This window comes from Fundulus heteroclitus, chromosome 19, assembly GCF_011125445.2.
Source record: "Fundulus heteroclitus isolate FHET01 chromosome 19, MU-UCD_Fhet_4.1, whole genome shotgun sequence".
Lineage (NCBI taxonomy): Eukaryota > Metazoa > Chordata > Actinopteri > Cyprinodontiformes > Fundulidae > Fundulus > Fundulus heteroclitus.
In genome coordinates this window covers 442,599-464,061 of record NC_046379.1, presented here as the reverse complement: position 1 = coordinate 464,061, position 21,463 = coordinate 442,599, and the positions used below count along the sequence as shown (strand labels likewise).

At 46.0% G+C, this 21,463-nt stretch overlaps 1 protein-coding gene across 1 annotated transcript in view; it reads left to right on the top strand.

Annotated features, from left to right (window-relative positions):
• Nucleotides 1-13,012: 13,012 nt before the first annotated feature.
• Nucleotides 13,013-21,463, top strand: part of lingo2b (leucine rich repeat and Ig domain containing 2b) — a 47,399-nt gene continuing 38,948 nt past the window's right edge. Inside the window, exon 1 of the mRNA XM_021308368.2 lies at nucleotides 13,013-13,368. The gene's annotated coding sequence lies outside the window, so the exon portion shown is untranslated. The remainder of the gene's footprint in view (nucleotides 13,369-21,463) is intronic.

Genomic DNA, 21,463 nt, shown 5'->3' with positions numbered 1-21,463 from the left:
AGAACTGGACCATCCTGTAACACAATGACTCCTCGTCCCGCTTGTCTGAGGACGCATTTCCGTTTCCTCCTGCTGTGAGAAGCAGTCGGTGCAGGAAGGAGACCATGAAGGGTGAGGCTGGCTGGGACAGACCACATCAGCGTGGCTGTAAGCCCAAAGCATCCCAGAAACCAACATCTGCTCCGTCCTCAGAACCAGAACCAGAACCAGAACCTGCTGTTACTGAGGAGGGACTCTGCTGAATCGCTCCTGGCATCATGGTGCCAGAAGATCTCTGGTAGCCATCCAGGAGACCCTGACGGCACAGCCGGGGTCTCCTGGTTCTGTCTGTGATGAAACCCATCAGAACACGAGTGGGAGGAACTCCTGATGATCTAACGTTTGACATGGAGCGTCCACCTGAACCGACAGGCTGGAGAAGGAGACTATAAGCCAGAGAAGCAGCTCAGAGGACCACGTTAGCTGTTGAAGAGCTGCGCAGCGCCACAGCTGAGGTGAGACAACCGATCCACAGGACAAGTAGAAGTCCTCCCCCCCACAGGAGACAGAGGAGCAACACAGACAGCCGCTGTTCAGAGGAAGACAAGAAGTCCTGTTTGCAGGTCTTCACACAGAAAACATGTGGAAGAAGGTGAAACCTAACTGTGGTCTACAGTGAAACACGGTGGTGGCAGCATCATGCTGTGGGAAGCTGGTCAGAGTGGATCTGAAGATGGAGCTGAATCAGGACAAAGGTGGAGGAAGAAACGCTGTTAGAGGTTCAGCTTCCAGGAGGACCACCCTGAGCCAGAGATATTATGGGATGGTTTAGATCAGGGGCACCAACATGGGGGTCCATGGGCACCAGGTAGCCCCCGAGGACCACATGTGAGGCCCTCAGGCCTGTTCTAAAAACAGCAGCACCCTCCAGTGAGCTGCATCTAAAACTTTATTTTGTTCTCATTTCCTCTTCCTGTTTATTCACATTTGCATTTATATAGATTTAAAAAAAATAACATCTATAACTAAGCATGAAAAATGTGTTTATTTTACATAGAGTTAAGGTGAACTCTGACTCTTCTAGTTTAAAGTTCAGTGCTGGTAGCTCTCAGTCTGAAAAAGGTTGGTGACCTCTGGTTTAGATCAAAGTCCAGACTGAAGTCCAACTGAGAATCTGTGGTGAGACCTGAAAAACAACGTTCTCTGTTTATTCTGACTGAGCTGGAGCTGTTTTACAGAGAATGGACTAAAATGTCCATCTCCAGATGTTCACTAGTAGAACCAGGAACCATCTAAGCATCTCATCCTCCTGTTCCTTCATGTCAGATGGTCCAGTACCTTTTATTTTTTATCTGGGGGGTCAGCATTTAAACTAAACAGATCAGGCTCATCAGAAACTTTCCCAAAGCTTCAAAGATCCTCTCTGTGCCAGGAGCCTCTGCTCTGACTCTAATTCTGGGAGGTTCTTGCTGAGAACTTAAATAAAAGTGGAGCTAATTGAGACAACCGTGGCAGTTCAGCGGTAAAGTTTCAGGTGTCCAAAGCATCTCGATATCTGACGAATCAACGGTTCCAGGTTTCATGAGTCAGTCCATCAGAACCCAATATTTTAAAACTGTTTGTGAGTTTATTGGTGAATTCATAACTTTTCCTGACATTAAACCATGACATTGATTCTCTCACGGCCCAAAAAGTCAAAAGCAAAACAAATAATCTTGACAAAATGTCAGATAAACCTGAAAATAGTCCATTGCAGTCTGATTTAGACCGGCAGCTTCTCTTTTCATCAGAAGAGTCACATGTGGAATATTTTTATGGTGCATCTTCTCTCCTAAATGGTTACCTTTACCCAGCGGCCATGCAGGCGCTGACTCTAGCCCTGGAAAGCAGCAGCAGCAGGTCACATGATCACATGATCCGCTGCAGGGGCCGCCGCCTGTTTAAGGGCCACTTGTCACACAAGCTAACATCTGAGGCCTTACGCAACGCCGCTGTGTTTCATGAGATCACAGGAGAGCGAGCAGGCGTCCCTGATCTCAGCACAGGACCACTGGATCAGCGGGAGGTTTATGTAACCGCCTCACTTTGAGCCTTTGTGACAAATGCCGAGGCGTGACTTCATTTTCCTGGGAATGTGTGCAGCGTCAGCCGTTTGGAACCGAGAGAACACTCCGGGTCTGACTTCTGAATCATGACACGGCACTTTTCCCGGTGCTGGCTGGGTGGCAGCGCGGCCTGATGAAGACCAAATGCTGCACCTTCTGCTGCTCTTCTGCTTCTCTGCACCTCGTCTCTGAGAGTCCAGGTGACAGCGCTGATGTAAGCCAGATGTTTGAGACCTGAGGCTCCGCCAGCAGCTTCTGCAGAGAAGGGACCTACAGCCTCGTTAAGTTACCCAGCTCCTCATGGAGAGCTGCAGGAGCAGCCTGGCCAGCCGCTTCACCTGGTTCTGCTGGGTGAAAGATGAAAGGTGGATTATTCTGTTTAACCTGTCCAGGTTCTCACTTGTTTTAATCCAGAACCTGCTGCCCGCGTCCTCACTAAGACTAAGAATGTAGAGAACATGGACCCGGTTCTGAAGTCCTTCCACTAAGACTAAGAACGTAGAGAACATGGACCCGGTTCTGAAGTCCTTCCACTAAGACTAAGAACGTAGAGAACATGGACCCGGTTCTGAAGTCCTTCCACTAAGACTAAGAACGTAGAGAACATGGACCCGGTTCTGAAGTCCTTCCACTAAGACTAAGAACGTAGAGAACATGGACCCGGTTCTGAAGTCCTCACTAAGACTAAGAACGTAGAGAACATAGACCCAGTTCTGAAGTCCTCACTAAGACTAAGAACGTAGAGAACATAGACCCGGTTCTGAAGTCCTCACTAAGACTAAGAACGTAGAGAACATGGACCCGGTTCTGAAGTCCTTCCACTAAGACTAAGAACGTAGAGAACATGGACCCAGTTCTGAAGTCCTTCCTTCCCTCTGGAACAAACTCCCAGAAAACTGTAAAAGTGCTGAAAGCCTGAGTTCCTTTAAATCAAGATTAAAAGCACATTTGTTTAGGATTAACTTTAAATGTTATTGTTGGAGTTTGAGTCCAAATTGTCTGATTCTGGATCTGCTGCTACTTTCATCTTTAATGTTTTCTTTCCTCTGGTTTTTTCATGTGCAGCACTTGTTACTGAAAAGTGCTTTATAAATAAACTTGCCTTGAATGTAGTGGTTCATAAACGTCTTATTAGACAGCAGGAGAAGTTCCTCTTTTTTGTTATGTAATCATTTCTAATGCAGAATTTAACAGAAATCACAACTTGCTTGGCTCTAGTCCCAGCTCAGCCCGTTCTCAGTGGACTCTGCATGTTCTCCCTGTTCATGTGTGGGTTCTTCTTTTCAACAGCTTTAATATTAGACAAACAATTTTTAAGCTTGAACACCAATTTATTGCATCAACCACAGCTGGATCTGTCCAAATAGTTCAAAGCATCATGTCCAACTGGGTACTTAGAGCTTTTCCCCTGTTTTCTAATTAATGTCTTTGATCCATCTTTGTGTTTTATGGTCTGTGATCTAAAGTGTCATGATTGGTCATAATAGCAGGATGAAGTTAAAACTGACAAGAAATCCACACAATTTATTCAGCCAGAAACAGAAGAAGTATAAAATCTAAATATAGCCTAAATTAACTCCATGATGGAGAACCTGTGGAGGTTTTTCTCCTCAAGCTTCTCCATTTTCACTGCAGGAACCGGAGGTTAAACTTAGTTTACCCTCCCCGTCTACTCTGATTCTGCAGCGTGAAGGAGAAGTGAGAGTGGAAAGTGGAACAAAGCAGAGTGTAAGTGAAATAAAACGTTAAAATACGTTCCTGGGCTGAGAAAAAAGCCTTAAAGTAAGGAGTAAATGGCCTTTTTCTGTGTTCTGTCACAGTCACCGCCGCTGAGCCTGACGTTCCTCTCTGCCGGTCCTTGGAGGTCAACCACAACCCGCTGGGATCAACTAGGAGCTTCACAAACTTACAGCTTCTCAGACTAAAAGGACCAATTAAGCAAAGGAATCGCTAAAAGATTTCTCCTTAATTGAATTTTTGTTTTAATTATTCCTGAACTGCAACAGTTTAGACCTCATTTGAAATGCAGAACCTTATTCTGGCTCCTTGAGGAAAGCCTGGGGAACAAAAGATTTTAAAAGCACCAAAAACAAAAGTATTCATGCTGCAAAAAGCATGTTTAAGAATTATGTCTGCTAAAATCCATTTCCAGAGAATAAATAGACATTAAATCAGTTCAGGATAAGAATCTGAGAGAAGAAATAAAATCCACACTTTATTCTAAAAGTTTAGTTATATCAGATTGCCTATCCATTCTCACAGGTATGGGACATTTCTTAAAACATAATTTAATTTTAATTAGTATTACTGCAGTAATTGTTCAGTATTTTTTCTTATGCTCTAAATCTGACATTATTATAAACTCTCTTATTTTTACTTTCAGTCTTTAGATGTTTACCTTTATCTGCTTGGACTGCCACGGCTTGAGGGAGCTGTGTGACTCAGGAGTGGAACCCAGAAGCAAGGCATGTCCTTAACGAGTCGCTGCAGAGACGCTCTATTACAGATGGACAGTTGGCTTTTTGTCCAGTGAAGAAGAATCAGATATGATGTGTCTGCACCTGGTACCTGCGTTGGTGAGACAGCCTGGCGATGACTGGGCTGCTCATGAGGAGGCCTGATGGACAGCAGGTGTGCAGCAGCAGCAGCAGCAGGTGTGCAGCAGCAGCAGCAGGTGTGCAGCAGCAGCAGCAGCAGGTGTGCAGCAGCAGCAGCAGGTGTGCAGCAGCAGCAGCAGGTGTGCAGCAGCAGCAGCAGGTGTGCAGCAGCAGCAGCAGGTGTGCAGCAGCAGCAGGTGAGGCTCCACCCTGAACACCTGAACACCTGCCTGACCCCGTCCAAACACAGCGACCAAACTCAATCAGGACAGGTTACCACCAGAAAAAACCATAAAGAAGAAGAAGAAGAATCAGGACAGGTATCCTAAAGGGACAAACTGTGAGGCTTAACTCACTGAAACTAACTTTGCAGAGGACACATCCAGCAAAATCCACTTTTTTAGTGCTTAAATACATTTTGTTCTGTACTTGGAGTCTCTAGCAGTGCAGAAAATAGAAATGTCTCTCCAGGAGCAGCAGAGATATATTATTCTTCTGTTTGGGTCATATTTTTCAAGCCGTTCAGTTTTCTCTGTTTTCTATCACGTTGTTTGAATAATTGCATCCCAGGTTTTTGCTGCAGAGCTGCTGAATAAGGTCATGGACTTCCAGCTTACCAGTTTCCTGAATCCGCCATTTTTATTTCCTGGAGTGATTCTGTAGTCAGAAGTTGCTGGACTACAAGCCAGTGAAAATGTTTGGTTGTTGGGTGTATTATTAACCCGCACTGTTCATCACACCATCCCCAGAAGACTACAAAAATGGCCGAACAGGCTGGAGTGACCTGGGTGGAAGGGCCTCCTGCAGATTTAAAGAGACGGCACCAAAACGAGTCGCTCTCAGAAATAACTCAGAACGGGGCAAAGGAGGTGCTGTGAGGAACAATAAGGAGGAACTCAGACCAAAGCGCTGCCGTTCCACTTTAGTCAGACCACAACTGAGTGATTTCTGTGTGAAAAAAGAAGGATTTAAAAGCTTGATGCGTTCCCTTTAACTTTCATTAACTGTCTGAACCTTCCAGTCCCTCTTGTTGCTCTAACTGCTGATAGTCCAGTAGAACCGGTACAGTTTGGGTCACTGCATGGTCTGAGTTCCATAATAAATTTTATCAAACAAACTCCACTTTTTAAATAAACTATTTACATCCTTAACTTACATCCTATTGCTGTGCAGATCATAGTCTGCGTCACCCAGCATAACAAAAAGGAGATTTACCGTTTTTTAGAGACGCAGACTTCTGAACAAGAGCAGCTGTAACACATGTTTGTGATTTACTCCTTTTAATATAAAGTTTGGAGTTTTTCCATAATTATTCTTAGAGAAATCAGCCTCCATAGCAGATCTAATTAGCCCTTTAAACAAGCACTGATGTTCTGATGAGCTCTCAGTTCAGATCAATAACAACTGTTCACTAGATTAAATGTAAATTATTCACTACTTCTGTCTCTGGGAGGCTCTAATTATGTTAATAATGTAGGTTGGGGAAAAAAACACTTCATTGCTGCGCTAATTGCTAGTACCTACTAAAGAGCAGCTAAGGCAGGTATAGATTTGATTGATTTGTTTCTATTTGTGGGATAAAATGAAAGGTAATTCAGGGTTTCAGCTCCTGCTGGGTCTGTGTGAGGTAAATCTCTTCTCTACCAGCTGATGATGCTCATGCAGGTCTCTGCAGCCCAGAATTATGACCCGACTCGCCGTGTATGATCATTATGTGGCCGTAGTTCAGCTCCCACACCGGTAGTTTATGTTCGTTAGCCCAGCATCCAGGCTTTCTGTTAATAGCAACTCAAACTGATAACTCACCATGGAGCGTTGTTTTATATTCAGTACCAATGCAGCAGAATTAGTGTTTAGGCTGCAGATCCATAGTTTTGGTTTGCAGCTCCACATCTTCTCAGGCGAAGCCATTCCATGTGTTGTTAGATTTAATTTATCACTGCTGTTGTTTAGCGTTCCCTCGTTGGTTCCTTTGTGTTTGGTTAATTATTTTATTATTCTGTCCTTTGTACATTAGATATAATTTGATTAGATTTTGGTTTGATAATATCTGAGTTTTTTTGTTCGACTCCGTTTGTGTCAATTAGTCTCTCTTCCTCAGTCTCTCTGCTCTCTCTGGACCAGCTGCTTCACATTACCTCCTGATTAACTCACCTGGATTCTGGGTCATTCTCCACTTGTCCCTCAGGATAAATGCTCATCTGGTTCTTTGCTGGATTCTCCTGTTAAATCACTTCATATGACTGTTTATTCTACGTGTGTTCTATCACCTGTTCTTCCTCTGGTTACATTTTATCAGAAAAATAACATTTTTGCCGCACTCTGCCACATTCAGACTGGTAGGTTGTTCTCCGTGGCGTTTGCATGTCCTCGCTGGGTCTTACCACTTTAAACAGGACACATCAAGTACAATGGGGTAAATAAATATGGCTTTAAAATTCATCTGCGCCTCAGAACTGGTGGAGGATGGGATTTTTTTTAATCATAACTGTACTCTACGCGGCATTTGGATCATCAGCAGCAGTCACAGCATTTTTAGGTTCCCCTTCATGTTCTTCCTCAGCTCGGTTGCCATAGATGCCAGAACAGAGAGTGTGTCTCTTTGGTCTTCCCTGCTTCTATTTTGGTCCCGCTCTCAGTCCAACATGTCAGGCGGCGCAGGAGGGGACTGGCAGTCCAGTCCTTCACCGCAGGGAGGGAAACGGTGGGTCGACTTGTCTAGTCAGAACCCCATGGAGACGTTTCCCTCACAGGTACATGCTAATGAAGACAGGGGAATGAATCAATATTCCTGCCAGCCTTCCCACAGCGACACTCTCTCCTTTCCATACCAGACACAAGCTTGTTTTTCTCTCACTAAAGATGCATCATGCTCAGCGTCACTTCTTCCTGTTTTCCTTTTCCTGACTTCATTTTATTTTGACGTTGCTCATCCAGTTGTTGACTCTTGTATTTCCCAGAAGACCTTGGGTGAGCCACAGTGGATGCCACATATGGTTGTTCACATTCATTTTATTCTTTGATTTCATCGACTTTTCCCTGGAAGCCCGGAGGAAGAAAAGCCGACGGTGATTGACAAAAGTCGTTAGTGAAAGCTCTGCTGCTTCAGAACCAAGCTGAGAATCACCGTGATCCTAACAACCGGTCCAGGATGTGAAAAGCAGGTGCTTAAAATTAAAATGTAAAAAATGATTTGTTTGATCCAATGCATGGCTGGATAAGTCAGGTACCAACTTTGTATGGAGCTCCTCACAGATGGACAGGAGGACAATGGACATTAGTCCTTTTTGCACCGTGGGATGGTTATTCATCCAAACTCTATCTATCTATCTATCTATCTATCTATCTATCTATCTATCTATCTATCTATCTATCTATCTATCTATCTATCTATCTATCTATCTATATCTATCTATCTATCTATCTATATATCTATCTATATATATATATATATATATATATATATATATATATATATATATATATATATATATATATACACAACCACTGACTTGCTCTGCTTTAGCAGCTTAGCAGCTCCTTTAGTGCCAGACTAAAACACCCTGTCTGTAAAAAGGAGCGCTACCGCAGGTCATTCATCCCTGCTGCAACCAGATTATACAATGCTGCACTGTAACTGTGACCATAACCGTTATTAGTAATATGCAATAACTAATGTACAATAATATGCAACTCATGTAAATTTAATCTCTGGACTATACATATAACTGTATAACAGTTACAATTACTGTAACAAGTGTTTTGCAGTAACTACGTGCAATAATGTGCTGTGTTTATTATTATTATTATTATTATTATTATTATTATTATTATTATGGTGTTATATTATTATGTTATAAAGGTCACTCATTCCTGCTGCTACCTGATCATAGCTTTATAAGTGTAACTATTAGAGTAACGACTGCAACCACGCACCATAGCTGCAACAATAACTGTAATAACTTATGTGCAATAAGCTATTTAAACAAGGTGCTACAATCCGTGCATTAAGCCTGTGCAATAATCCTGTATAAACTGTATAATAACATATGTGCAATAACATATTTATACATAGGAGTGTACAGAATTGTATATTGTATATAGCTGTATAACTGTATCTAACTGATTCTACTTACCTACTTTGACACCTTCTTCTGACTTTTGACTATTGAGCCGATGGGACAAGTGAATTTCTCCACTGTGAGATCAATAAAGCTTATCTTACTCTTACTTACTTTAGTTAAAGATCGCTCAGTCTGCGCTGTTTCACCGTCACGTAAACCAACAGAAGCTACATGGCTGACATCTCTACCGTACCCTCAGAAATACGTACATTCAGTTATTAATATATTAATATTATTACTTATCAGACTAGAACTGATACTTGATGCTGATGCTAATGGATCGTGCATCTCCTAATTGATGACGGTTTTGATTATAGTCCACAACTCTTCAGTCTTTGGGCCATTTAGACAGAACTGAACAGATGTGAAAATATTTCCTCATGGATAAACCTCCAAGTTCACTCTCACCAACACCTACAGGTGGATCCAGGTACTACAGACTCACTTCTGTCCATAAACCCCTGTTATTACCTTCAGCTGTCACTTTCTATATGTTATATTTATTAATCCTGTATATTCTTCAGTGATGGTATCAAGGTGTTCCTGTAATACTTTATCAGCTGGTTCTGCTGTTCTTTATATCTCTCTCTGCAGGTGTAGAAGCAGACTCAGAGGATGTTATATCACTCTCTCCCTTTCCTCTCCTCTTTCTCCTTTTCTCCCTTTTAGCATTTTGTCTCTTTCTCTCCTTTTTTCCTCTTCTACCTGTTTCTGTGTCCATTGAACATGAAATATTCCCAGAATAAATTATAATAAAGCTTCTTGCGTGTGTAAATCAAGCAGAGCTCTATGGTGAAAGCAGTAAGGCTCCACTGGTGAAAGTAAAACTTATTTTTAGCATTAAGACAATAATTCTTAATGCCACATTGCCAGACAGGACACTGTTAATAAAAATAAATAGATAAATAAATAACTGAACTGATGCTGTTGGCCTTGGTCAACAAGGTTTTGACTTAATATCATAACTGTAATCGTACAGCCCCACAGCCTCCACCATGCGGGGCTGCTGGCACGGTATTTGAAAACCCAGATAGTAAGAAGCAAACTGAGTCTTTGTTATTGGGTTGTACTGTGAGAGACGTTCATTTTGTTGCTCTGCAGACATCAAACTGGCTTCTCTGTTAACAATTAAACTGCTTATTCCAGCTGTTTCTAGCTCATTACTAACAGCGGTTCATTGAATAGTTAAAGATAACTGCACAGAGATATGATTATGTCCACAACAGGAAGCCCAGCAGCAGTAAAAGCTGAAGAAAAGAGGAAACATTGAGATAAAAGTAAGTTTTGCATGCCTGCATCTTTTCTAAATTGTTCTACTGAATCAGTGTCAATAAAACTCAGCTGTCAAAACCATCCAAACCTCATCATTTTATCAGTGTTAGCACAGATCTACACGCGGTTTCCCCCCCCCGCTGCCTCGCTGTGTCGTCAGAACATCGTGTCCTGAGACAAACGCTGCTCCACGTCTCACATTTTTATGCAACATGTGGGTCGCAGTCTCCTGTGACTCGGTTACAGGTGAGAGCGTGTCGCCCAGGATTAGAGTAAGAAGGAGCGCCGCGCTCATAAGTAACAGGGCAAAGGGTGACAATGGATAATAGATGAATACAGATTAAAAGTCATGCAGAGCAGAGGGAAGAAATGAGGCGGGGGGAAAGGGGGGGGGGGCAGAAGCATGCCTCAGGCTGGCCTCTCTGTTTCTACACACTGAGCTACTGATGTCTGCCAGAATCCCAGCAATTACCTTAGAAACTGGAGAAAAACGTCTTCCTAACAAGCACAGGCAGCCATGAAGTGGAGGGGGGGGGGGGGGGGTGGTATTGCTCCATGAATAAAGGCGTCAACTTGGCAGGATGGTCTGGATATGGGCCTCATCTTTAAACCCTGATAAGCTCATCTGAGAATGTCAGCTCTGTCCTGCTCTCATGTAACGATGCATCTGTTTGAAGAGCAGCAGATTGGAGCATTGATTAGTTTGGCTAGTCTATGAAGCCAACGAGTTAATGCTAATGTGACATTTTCACACACACACCTTCGATTTGGAAAAGTTTCAGGTGTAATTGTGGGAGACCTGTTTATGTTTTTCTATGAGGAGTAATAAGGAGGCGGCGGGGGCAGCGAGGGGTCTGAACAGGTGGGCCGGTTCTGCTGATGGGTGCTGGCCTCCTCAGCGGTGAGGGAGAGCCGCCCAGGGCAGGTCCTGAGGGACCGATGCAGGCTGCAGAGACAGAGGCTGAAAAGGTAAGAGCACAAAGACTCGGCTAGAGATAACAAGCCTGCTGGAAAGATGGAGCAGAGAGCAAGAAACACGAGGAATGCTGAAAGGCTGAGATGGTAAATAAATAGCCTGAAGCACTGAGGCACCAGCAGAGGCTGCAATCAGCCTCTATGGCTTCTGGAAACTACATTCTCCTCTAGTTTGTTCACATTAGGTCTGCAGATTGTTTACAGCATGGAGCTGGAAGCCCTGTCCTCATTTAAAATGGGAAACACATGCCCATATATATATATATATATATATATATATATATATATATATATATATATATATATATATATATATATATATATGGGCATGTGTGTGTTTGTGTCTTTACTGCATATCAAACACACATTCTAAGCAAAGGTCCCTATTTAATGGATGGATGGATGGACGGATGGACGGATGGACGGATGGATGGATGAACATCGACCCCCGGCTGAAAACAGAGGCAGGAGCCCCGAGGCCTGACGTCCTCTCAGTGGAAGTCTGAAGCTGCTACTCGGTTAAGGGGAAACCACAGGAAAGCCTGATAGTGGAAGAGTGAAGGTGAAGAACAGCTGGATCCTCAGTCCAAGGTGAGTCACACCCAACAGGTGAGCTGATGATGTCACGTTGACACCTGTCTGCAGGTGACCCCGGTCCTGAAGCAAAGGTGTCGGCTATGTGGAGCTGCATGCATTGCAAAAACCGAACTAAAAATAAATTATTTTTTCTTAAAATTAGTGTATTTGTCCGTGATTTAAGCAGGTACATAAGATGATTTGCCAATGGAATAAGAGTTTTTCCTTAAAATAGTAACAACTCATCTCCATCATCTTATTTCATGTGCAGGATGTCTAATTATCTTATTTTAGGGGTCAAAATACTCATTCCATTGGCAGATGAGCTTATTTAACTGCTCAGATCTAGGACAAAAACACTAATTTTTAAGAACATTTTATTTATTTTTATATCCGTTTTTGCAGTGTGGCTGCAGGGTGGAAGCGGCACTGCTGCCTCCTCATAAGTTAAGTTTTCTTTAAATGAGTATATTTGTCCTTGATTAGAGAAGAAAAATAATGTGACCTGCCAGTGGAATAAGATTTCTGCAATTAAAATAAGATAATTAGATATACTACACTTGGAATAAGAAGATGGAGATTAAATGTTCTTATTTTGAGTGCAAAAATCTTATTCTGTTGGCAGATCATCTAATTTATCTTCTTAAATCACAGACAAATAACATAATTATAAGAAAACTTTACTAAGAGAAACGTCTTCAGCTGCAGGACAGAAGTCCAGTTCTTTTATTTGTAACCTTTTCTGGACTGATCATAACCTGGATGACTGAGGATCTTCACCAGCATGACTGATGTTCTACTAAGAACTAACTTTATGGTTGACCATGAAACATTTACTGATGACATCATCATGATGTCATCATGTAGTAACTTTAGGAGACAGGAACCAACAGAACAAAGTCCACCGGTTCTTCTAAACACGTTTAGGCAGATTTAAGTCACTTCTGCTGTGTTTGCTCTCTCTACTCCGTCCTTTACAACAATATGCCGCTGGTCCATTATGCAGATGAGGTGATGACGTCAAAGAGTCTTTAGAGGAGCTGGGAGCAGCAGCAGCCAGCATCCCTGTGGCTCCATGGAGCTGAATGCGGCTGGCTGGTTGACCAATCATGGCTGAACCATCAGCAGCATCTCAGCAGGGTCCTGGCTCTGAGTTCACACCATCAGAAACCATTACAGCCATTTATCCACAGACCTGGGGAGGATCTGCACTTCCTACAGCCTGCAGAGGAATAACGCAACCAGCCTCAGCCTCCCAGAGAGTTAGAGACAGAAACCAGTTAAAAGCTTTTATTCTGGACCTTCTCCTGTCATTTAAGTTCAAACCTAAACAGTTTGGAGCTTTTACTCTGAAGGTTGACTCATAGAGCCCCCGTCAAGCTGCTGGCTTGACGCATCTTCATCGTCCTCCTCCTCCTCCTCCTCCTCCTCCCAGCGCCTCTGTCACGTTGCGCGGATCCGACGCATCTTTAAAGCCGGAGCCGTCGGAGAGGACGAGCCGCCTGCTCACCTGAGAGAGAAGCAGCTTTTAATCAGACAGAGGAGGAGAAGACGCTCCTGTGAATGGACTTGTGTTTCCCATGGAAGACAGCCACAGAGGCAGGGACAGCCAGCTGCGTCCTTAGCCGCGTTCAGCGCGCCTTCCTGCCGCGTTCAGCGCGCCTTCCTGCCGCTGTGCGCGTCCGACTGTGCCATGTGAAGCGGGAGGTGGATGTGGGCATGAGGAGGAGCAGGTAAAAGGTAAGCACGGAGTTTGGAGCTCTCTCATTAATCAGCGGACTTTTCACTTTGGGGGGGTGAGGAGATGTTTAATGAGTTTGGAGATGTCTGCGTGTCTGGACTGGAGATGAAGGCTCTGCCTCCATGTGGAGATCTGTTAGGTGTGGAGGAGAGAAAACGTGATGCTGCCAGGAGTGCGTCTGGATGACACGATGATGGGGGGGGGGGGGGGGGGGGGGGTGATACATGCGAGGTGTGAATCTCTGCTGTGGGTCAAAGTGGCCCTGCTCTAGATGAACACGGCTTTGTTCAGCTAAAACATAAAAAATGCTGCGGGGAGAGAGGAGAGTACATCCTCTCATGTGGATGATCGGCTGCAAAAAGCCCCGATTCCTCTCCTGCTGACCTCCACTATGTGGAATCTGCCTGAATTATAAATGACTTCTAGTCCAGCTGAGGGGACTCTGCCCCCCCATCCCAGCGCTGCGGCCCCTGACCTCCTTCCCTTCATAATGGGGAGCAGAGTTGAGGGCAAACAGGCGACGCTGGGGAACGACAATCTGGAGCATGATGTTGGGGACGCGTCCAGAGTCCAGGAGGTTTTTCTGGTTTTCTGGTTTGCAGGTTTTCTGGTTTTCTGGTTTTCTGGTTTTCAGGTTTTCTTTGTGTTCTGAGCGAGATGGAGGCTGACGGACGGGAGAGAGAGCGGGAGGATGCTGGCGTTGCCGGTGCAACATGGAGAGACAGGCTGGAGGGATGTTTCCATGGCAACCGGTCAGGGGTGTGTTTGGTCCCTGGAGAAGCTGCGAGATGAGAGGCGAGGAGAAAAGTATCCCTCATTAAGGAGGGTGGTGGGGGGGGGGGGGGTGTCTGCACTCAGTCAGCCTTCTCCTGTGGGGCCTCCCACCCGGCCAGGTCTTCCTGCGCTCCGTAGATTAGATCATCTCTGCAGCATTCCCTCCCTGTCAGCCTCTTCCTCCGCTCAGCTTCACGCTGGATCTCCTCCTCCTCACGCCTGACAGGATTTGCCGTGATGTCTGGACGCTGCCAGCATTCCTCCTGCTCCCCTTTGGGCTCTGCCCTCAGCGTCACAGCCACCCGACCCCCGGCCTCCCCGGCCCTGATTACCAAAGCCTTGGTCTGTCGGCGTCTCCTCCGCCTAATAAACTAACGAGTTAACATGCCGGCCCTGTCGCTGCACACCAGCCAGCTGGTTGCTTCTTGGCACTTTCCCTTCCCGCACACGGTGCCAAGCGCTGCCACTGATTAGGGCTCTGTGTGCTGAATGTTAAGCTCTCTTTTCGCTTCCACTGCTTTCATTCACTGGCATTAGGTGGATTACTCCAGAAATCCAACTTAATACTTAGCAGAGAATATGGGAACAAACACAGAAGAATGAATCCACGCGTGGCAGCAACAAGTGGCAGCAGAGGGACACTGCTCTCTCTCTTCCCTGACTGGGAGGGAAAGGGTGAGAGGGAGCGACTGGTGATTCTCACACTGCTGCTGCTGTTGATGCAACCAGGAGCTAAAAGCAACGTTGCTCCTTTGTTCTTTAGTCCGTTACACACGTGACTTCTACACGCATGAAACAGACCCGTCTGCTGTGCAGCGCTTCATCACCACGCGTCCTCAGGGAGGTTTCACCTGCAGGCTGCTCCTGCTGCAGGGATCCTGATTTCTCCTCAGTCAGCTGCTGTCAAACTGCAGGAATTCCCTCATTTGTTAAGGACTGGTAGCCATGATTTAACATCAGTAATCTGGTTAAATATTCAGGCACATTTCTGACTGTAAATCTGTTATCTGAGCCTACGGCAACACCATCAGGTCACAAAGGTTTCATAGGAAGGTTTGAACTGAGCTTGGCTACGATCTGTTTCTGAAGAGAAGCGGCGGTCTCTGCTCAGCTCAACCCTTCTATGAGGCTAGAAATATGAATGTTAATTCAATTCAGTTCAATTTTATTTATATAGCGCCAAATCATGAAACATGTCATCTCAAGGCACTTTACAAAGTCAAGTTCAATCATATTATACAGATTGGGTCAGATTATACAGATTGGTCAAACATTTCCTATATAAGGGAACCAGTTGATTGCATCAAAGTCCCGACAAGCAGCATTCACTCCTGGGGAACCGTAGAGCCACAGGAAGAGTCATCTGCATTGTACATGGCTTTGCTGCAATCCCTCATACTGAGCAAGCATGAAGCGACAGTGGGAAGAAAAACTCCCCATTAGCGGGAAGGAAAAACCTCCGGCAGAACCGGGCTCAGTATGAACGGTCATCTGCCTCGACCGACTGGGGTTACAGAAGACAGAACAGAGACACAACAAGAGAGACAAACAAGCACAGAAGCACACATTGATCTAGTAATCTGTTCTACATTAGATGGTAGTAGCGGGTGAGCCGTCTTCTCTGGATGATGTCACAGTTAACAGAACGCCAGACCAGGTGTACCTACTATGAAGAGAAAAGAGAGAGAACAGAAAGTTAAAGCAGAAATGACGACAGTCATTTCAATGTAATACAATGCAATGGCAATAAAAGCGAGCACACTGCACCCTTAGGGATTTTTAGATATTTATTTATCGCTGCTTTTAATCTCTTTATTGAAATATCTAAAATAAATAAGTTACCTAGAGAAAATCAAACTGTTTTACCAAAGTCCAAACTGCATGAAATGATTACAGACTGACACTCAGGTTCCTGCTGCTACTTTTAGTTTCAGAAGCTAAAACACATTTTATACTTTCTGAGACAAATGTGTGTTTTAAATCAGATGAAATGAGCGTGATGAGGTCAGGCTGTCCCTCTGACCGCCACCAGCTGTGGACATCGCACCCCCCACAGAGTCGTCCTCACTCAGAGCGACGCTTACATCCACTGCAGCAGACCGGAGGAGCTCGGCCACGCCGGCCTCACGCTTCATGTTTCTAGGCTGCAGAAAAGACGCTGCACACAGACGGTGCCATGCTGCACAGACAAAGTAAAAATCTGGTGGAGCTGAGAAAGAACGTGACCAGAAGCTTTAAAGAAGACTCGCCTTTTTATCTGAAGAAACTGGTCATCAGAGCAGAAGCAGCTTGATTCAGCAGCTAGAGAGCAATCTGACTACAGCGCTGATTTATAGAATAAGACAATAACAATAAAGCAGCAATGGTTGAACAGATGACATGCAAAGGATGCAGCTTATTATTATTATTATTATTATTATTATTATTATTATTATTATTATTATTATTATTATTATTATTATTATTATTATTATTATTATGGACATGTTGGAGGTGGGAGTGATGTACAGGTGCAGCTCAGCTTTTGAAAGACTCCAAATCTTCACAATAATTATAGGAAAGATTTTGGAAATGTAATTTCTGGACAATGAGGTTATTTTATAGCACGTTTTATTTGCTAACATATTTGTGACTGTCTGTGTGTGAAATGCTGACATTAAGTTAAGACATTAAGTGATTTTAAACAGCTGGGGGTTGTTAGTGGTTGCTGTGACACTTTAAAAGCCGCCTGTCATCAGTTCTAGCTCTGAACGTCGCACTAGGAGCAGAATATTTGAATCTTTCAGTCTCCAGTTCCTGGCCATGCCTGATAAAGGTTTTACTTTTGAATGCATCAACATAGAGACGTTAAACTTGTTTCATTCTGAGTGATGCTGGCAGTAAACGGCTGAGGTTTATTAGAAGTGTTTCCTTGTTGGCTGCAGAGCGCCACCACATGGCCAATCCTGTATAAAGGGATTATGGTGATGATGAAACATTATGCAGACAATGACTGGAGGCTGATACGGCTAATTAGTGCCCACCTCCTTGCTGCTAATTCCATCAGCCCCTGAGATGATTGATGGCGTCTCGTCTGGATGACTGACCCCCAGAAGCCCGTCTGAGGAGCAGCTCAAAGTGATTGAGCCTCATCCAGGACTGAGCTGTGGTGGCATGATACTCCCATTCAGCAGATGACACCAAAGACTTGACAGGAAATTAGAAGAAGTCCAAGCAAAGCTGGAGCGCTGGAAGTCAGAGTCAGATGTTCCTGAGAAAACCAGAGAGCCAGTGGGGATCGCTCCACCATCAAGCTATTGGCAATAAAAGGAAGAAAAGTTATAATTACTTCAGACCAGTGGTGGCTGGTGATAGAAATGGCTGTGCTGAGAGGTCACTAGAAGATAAAACAACAAACTCACCTTTACCTGCTGCTGCTGCTGCATCTTGGACTCTGATTGGTCCAGGCAGCTTTATCTGCTTTGTGTTCCTCCATTAAAAGCTACGTGACTTTATCATCTCCATGCGCTGCACCATTCTCTGTTTGAGGGACATCCGTTCATCTAAGCTGCCAGCCGAGTGGCTTTGACTGACAGGTATGATGAAGTCTTCTGATTGGCCGAGAGCCGGACCTTTATGGACCAATTAGAGACCAGCATGAAGTCACATGGAAGCCAAAAGTTTCAAAGCATGCAGACGCTCATCTGTCCAGCCATGGTGTGATAATTATATTATATTATATTATATTATATTATTGTCAGGATGCAGCTTATTGGCTGCATGCTGAGCCTCTCTCCCTCTCTCTTGTTCCTGCGCAGCCTGATCAGTTTCACCTGGCAGGCTGCAATTAACCCACAACTGCTTCCACCTGTTCCCACCGCTTTATCAGACTCACCTCTTTCTGTTCCCGTCGCCGGTCCATAGCGTTCACTCCCGCTCAGTCCCTGCCAGTTTTTCTTGTCAGCTCCGTTCGTACCCGTCAGCCTGAAGACTCCGTTCACCTGGTCATGTTACAGTCAGCCCATAGACTTTCCGACAGTTTTGTTTCCTCCAGTATTCAGCTCAGACGTTCAGACCTCCACCGCTCGGCTCAGACGTTCAGACCTCCACCGCTCGGCTCAGACGTTCAGACCTCCACCGCTCGGCTCAGACGTTCAGACCTCCACCGCTCGGCTCGGACGTTCAGCCCTCCACTGCACGGCTCGGACGTCCTGTGCTCCACTACTCGGCTCTGAGGTTCTGCTCGCCTCTGCTCGGCTCTGATGATCTGCTCGCCACTGCTCGGCTCTGACGTTCTGCTCGCCTCTACTCGGCTCTGATGATCAGCTCGGCTCTGCTCGGCTCTGATGCTCTGCTCGGCTCCGATGCTCTGCTCGCCTCTGCTCGGCTCTGATGATCTGCTCGCCACTGCTCGACTCTGACGTTCTGCCTCGCCTCTGCTCGGCTCTGATGCTCTGCTCGGCTCAGATGATCTGCTCGCCTCTGCTCGGCTCTGACGTTCTGCTCGCCACTGCTCTGCTCGGCTCTGATGCTCTGCGCTCCACGGCTCTGCTCAGATGTCCTGCTCTCCAGTGCTCGGCTCCAGAGTTCCTCCCGGTCAGTCTCTCCACACTCCTCCTGCCGGCCAGCTTCTACACCCTTCACCTCCGTCCGTTGAAAGACTCTGGTCTCATCCTCCATCTTCCAAACTATTCAATAAAACTCACTCATAAGAACTGACTCTGTGTGTGCGTGCTGTGTCCGGGTTCATCCCAGAAAAATATATCATAACATTATGGACCGGCCAAGGGATGAACCCGAGCACGCACAGAGCCTGGTGTAGAAGCTGGTAGGATCTGCCTCGCCTCCGGTTCGTCTCGCCTGGGTCGCAAAGTTGCGACGCCACGCTTCCGTCTCGCCTCGCCTGGGTCGCCGTGCGGCGACGCCTTGCCTCTGTTTCGCCATGGTCGCTGGATTGCGACGTTACGCTTCTGGTTCGTCTGCCGAGGTCGCATCCGCGACGCCCCGCTTCTGACTCTGTTTCCTGGTTCGTTTTTTGCAAGTTCCGCCTCCTACGCTGCGCAGCCGTTAAAGACGGCGCTCCTCGTCGTCGCTGCCCAGCGTTAACTTTTGCTGCTGCCCAGCAGATTCAGACTTTGCTGCCCAGCGCCTTCTGGTTTTTGTTTGGAGTTATTTTTTGGTGTTGTGTTCTAGATCTGCTTTAGTTTCTAGTCTTTTTGTATATTTTTTATTGTTTTAGAAGATTTATTTCCGCCTTCTGTTCTTTGTTTTGGCTCAACCTTAGTTTTGCTTTACTTAGGATTTTTTGAGATTTATGTTGCTTTTGAGTATTGTGTTTTATTTTGTTGGTTTTTTCCGGGTTTTTGTGTCCCAGGTTTACTCTAGTCGTTCGGGTTTTTTTTAGTAGTCTAGTTTTTGGTTTTCTTAGTCAGCTAGTTCGGGTTTTGTTCTCCGTCTTCTTGTTTTAGCCATAGCCCTGATTTAGTGTTCTAGGTTCGCCTTAGTCTTCTGAGTTTTGTTTTTGAGTTCCAGTTTTTTATTTTAGACTTCTTGCTAGCTTCTGTACAGATTTCTAGCTTTAGTTATCTAGTTTTTCATTAATTTAGTCGTACTTGCCCTCATCTCCCTGTTCTGTTTCGTTTCATAGTTTTGCTTTAGCTTTTGGTTCCTTTCCTAGTTTACCAGTCTTGTTTTGATTTTTCAGTTTGAGACCCTGTAGTTTCGTCAGCCCTGTAGTTTCGTTAGCTCTGTAGTCCCTGTCTTGACCCTGTAGTCCCTGTCTAGCCCCCGTAGTTTCAGTCTAGCCCCTGTAATTCCAGTCTAGCCTCTGTAGTTTCTGTCCTAGCCCTGTAGTTCTAGTCTTGTTCTGTATTTGTTTTTTTTGTTTTTCTTATTTTTAGTTTTGTTTTGTCCTTATTTTTCCCCCCTTTAGTATTTAGGTGTCAGGGTTCCTGCGCCATCTGGGTTCCTGCGCTGTATGGGTTCCTGCGTTGGATGGAGTCCAGCGCTCTTAAAGGTCCCTGCGTTCTCTAGGTCCCTGCGCTTTCTAGGTCCCTACACCCTTCTCCTGTTTTCGTTGTATGTTTTGCCCTGTTTAGGTTAGTTTAGTTCCCTTCCGTAGTTGTTTTGTTCTGTCTTGCCCTAGTGTATCTGTGTTGTTCCCCTGTTTAGGCGCGTGCAGGTCGCTGCCAGAGCCCTCCGGCGCACCCATGTCGCCGGCTGAGCCCTCTGGTGGGCCAGACTGTCGCTGCCCTGCGCATGCAGGTTGCCGCCAGAGCCCTCCGGCGCTCCGATGTCGCCGGCTGAGCCCTCTGGTGCGCCAGCCTGTCGCTACCCAGTGCACGCAGGTCGCCGCCAGAGCCCTCCGGTGCTTAAGTCGCTGTCTGTGCCCTCTGGCGCGCCTGGCCTGTTACTGCCTAGCTCACCCTCTTGTTGTTGTTCCCTTGTTTAGGCGCTGCCAGAGCCCTCCGGCGCCCCTATGTCGCCGCCTGAGCCCTCTGGTGCGCCAACCTGTCGCTGCCCAGCGCACGCAGGTCGCTGCCAGAGCCCTCCGGTGCTTAAGTCGCTGTCTGTGCCCTCTGGCGCGCTTGGCCTGTTGCTGCCTAGCTCACCCTCTAGTTCCCTGGTGTTTAGGTCCTGTTTTCCTGGCGTTTAGATTTAGTGTTCCCCGGCGTGTTAGGACGCCTTGTGATTCTCGGTTCCCCAGCGTGCTAGGACGCCCTCTGATTCTCGGTTTCCCGGCGTGTTAGGACGCCCTCTAATTCGTGGTTCCCCGGCGTGTTAGGACGCCCTCTTTTCTCGGTTCCTCGGCGTGTTAGTACGCCCTCCGTTCTTGTTCCCTGGTGTTTTAGATATTCCTGTTTCCCTTGTGCCCCGGCGTTCCCTTTGCGCCCCGGCATTCTTCTTCCTCGCGCCCCGGCGTTCTCCCCACGCCCCGGCGTTCTCTTCCCCAAGCCCCGGTGTTTCCCTCACGCCCCGGCGGGTTTTCCCCTGGCGTTTCTGTACACCAGTCGTGTTCCAGCAGGAGTTGTTGAGCCTTGGTGTTTTCGTACGCCTGTTCTTCCCTCTGGCGTTGTTGTACGCTTGTTCTTCCCTCTGGCGTTGTCGTACGCTTGCTCTTCCCTCTGGCGTTGTCGTACGCCTGTTCTTCCCTCTGGCGTTGTCGTACGCCTGTTCTTCCCTTAGGCGTTAAGTACGCCCGTTCTTCCCTCTGGCGTTGTCGTACGCTTGCTCTTCCCTCTGGCGTTGTCGTACGCTTGCTCTTCCCTCTGGCGTTGTCGTACGCTTGTTCTTCCCTCTGGCGTTGTCGTACGCCTTGCTCTTCCCTCTGGCGTTGTCGTA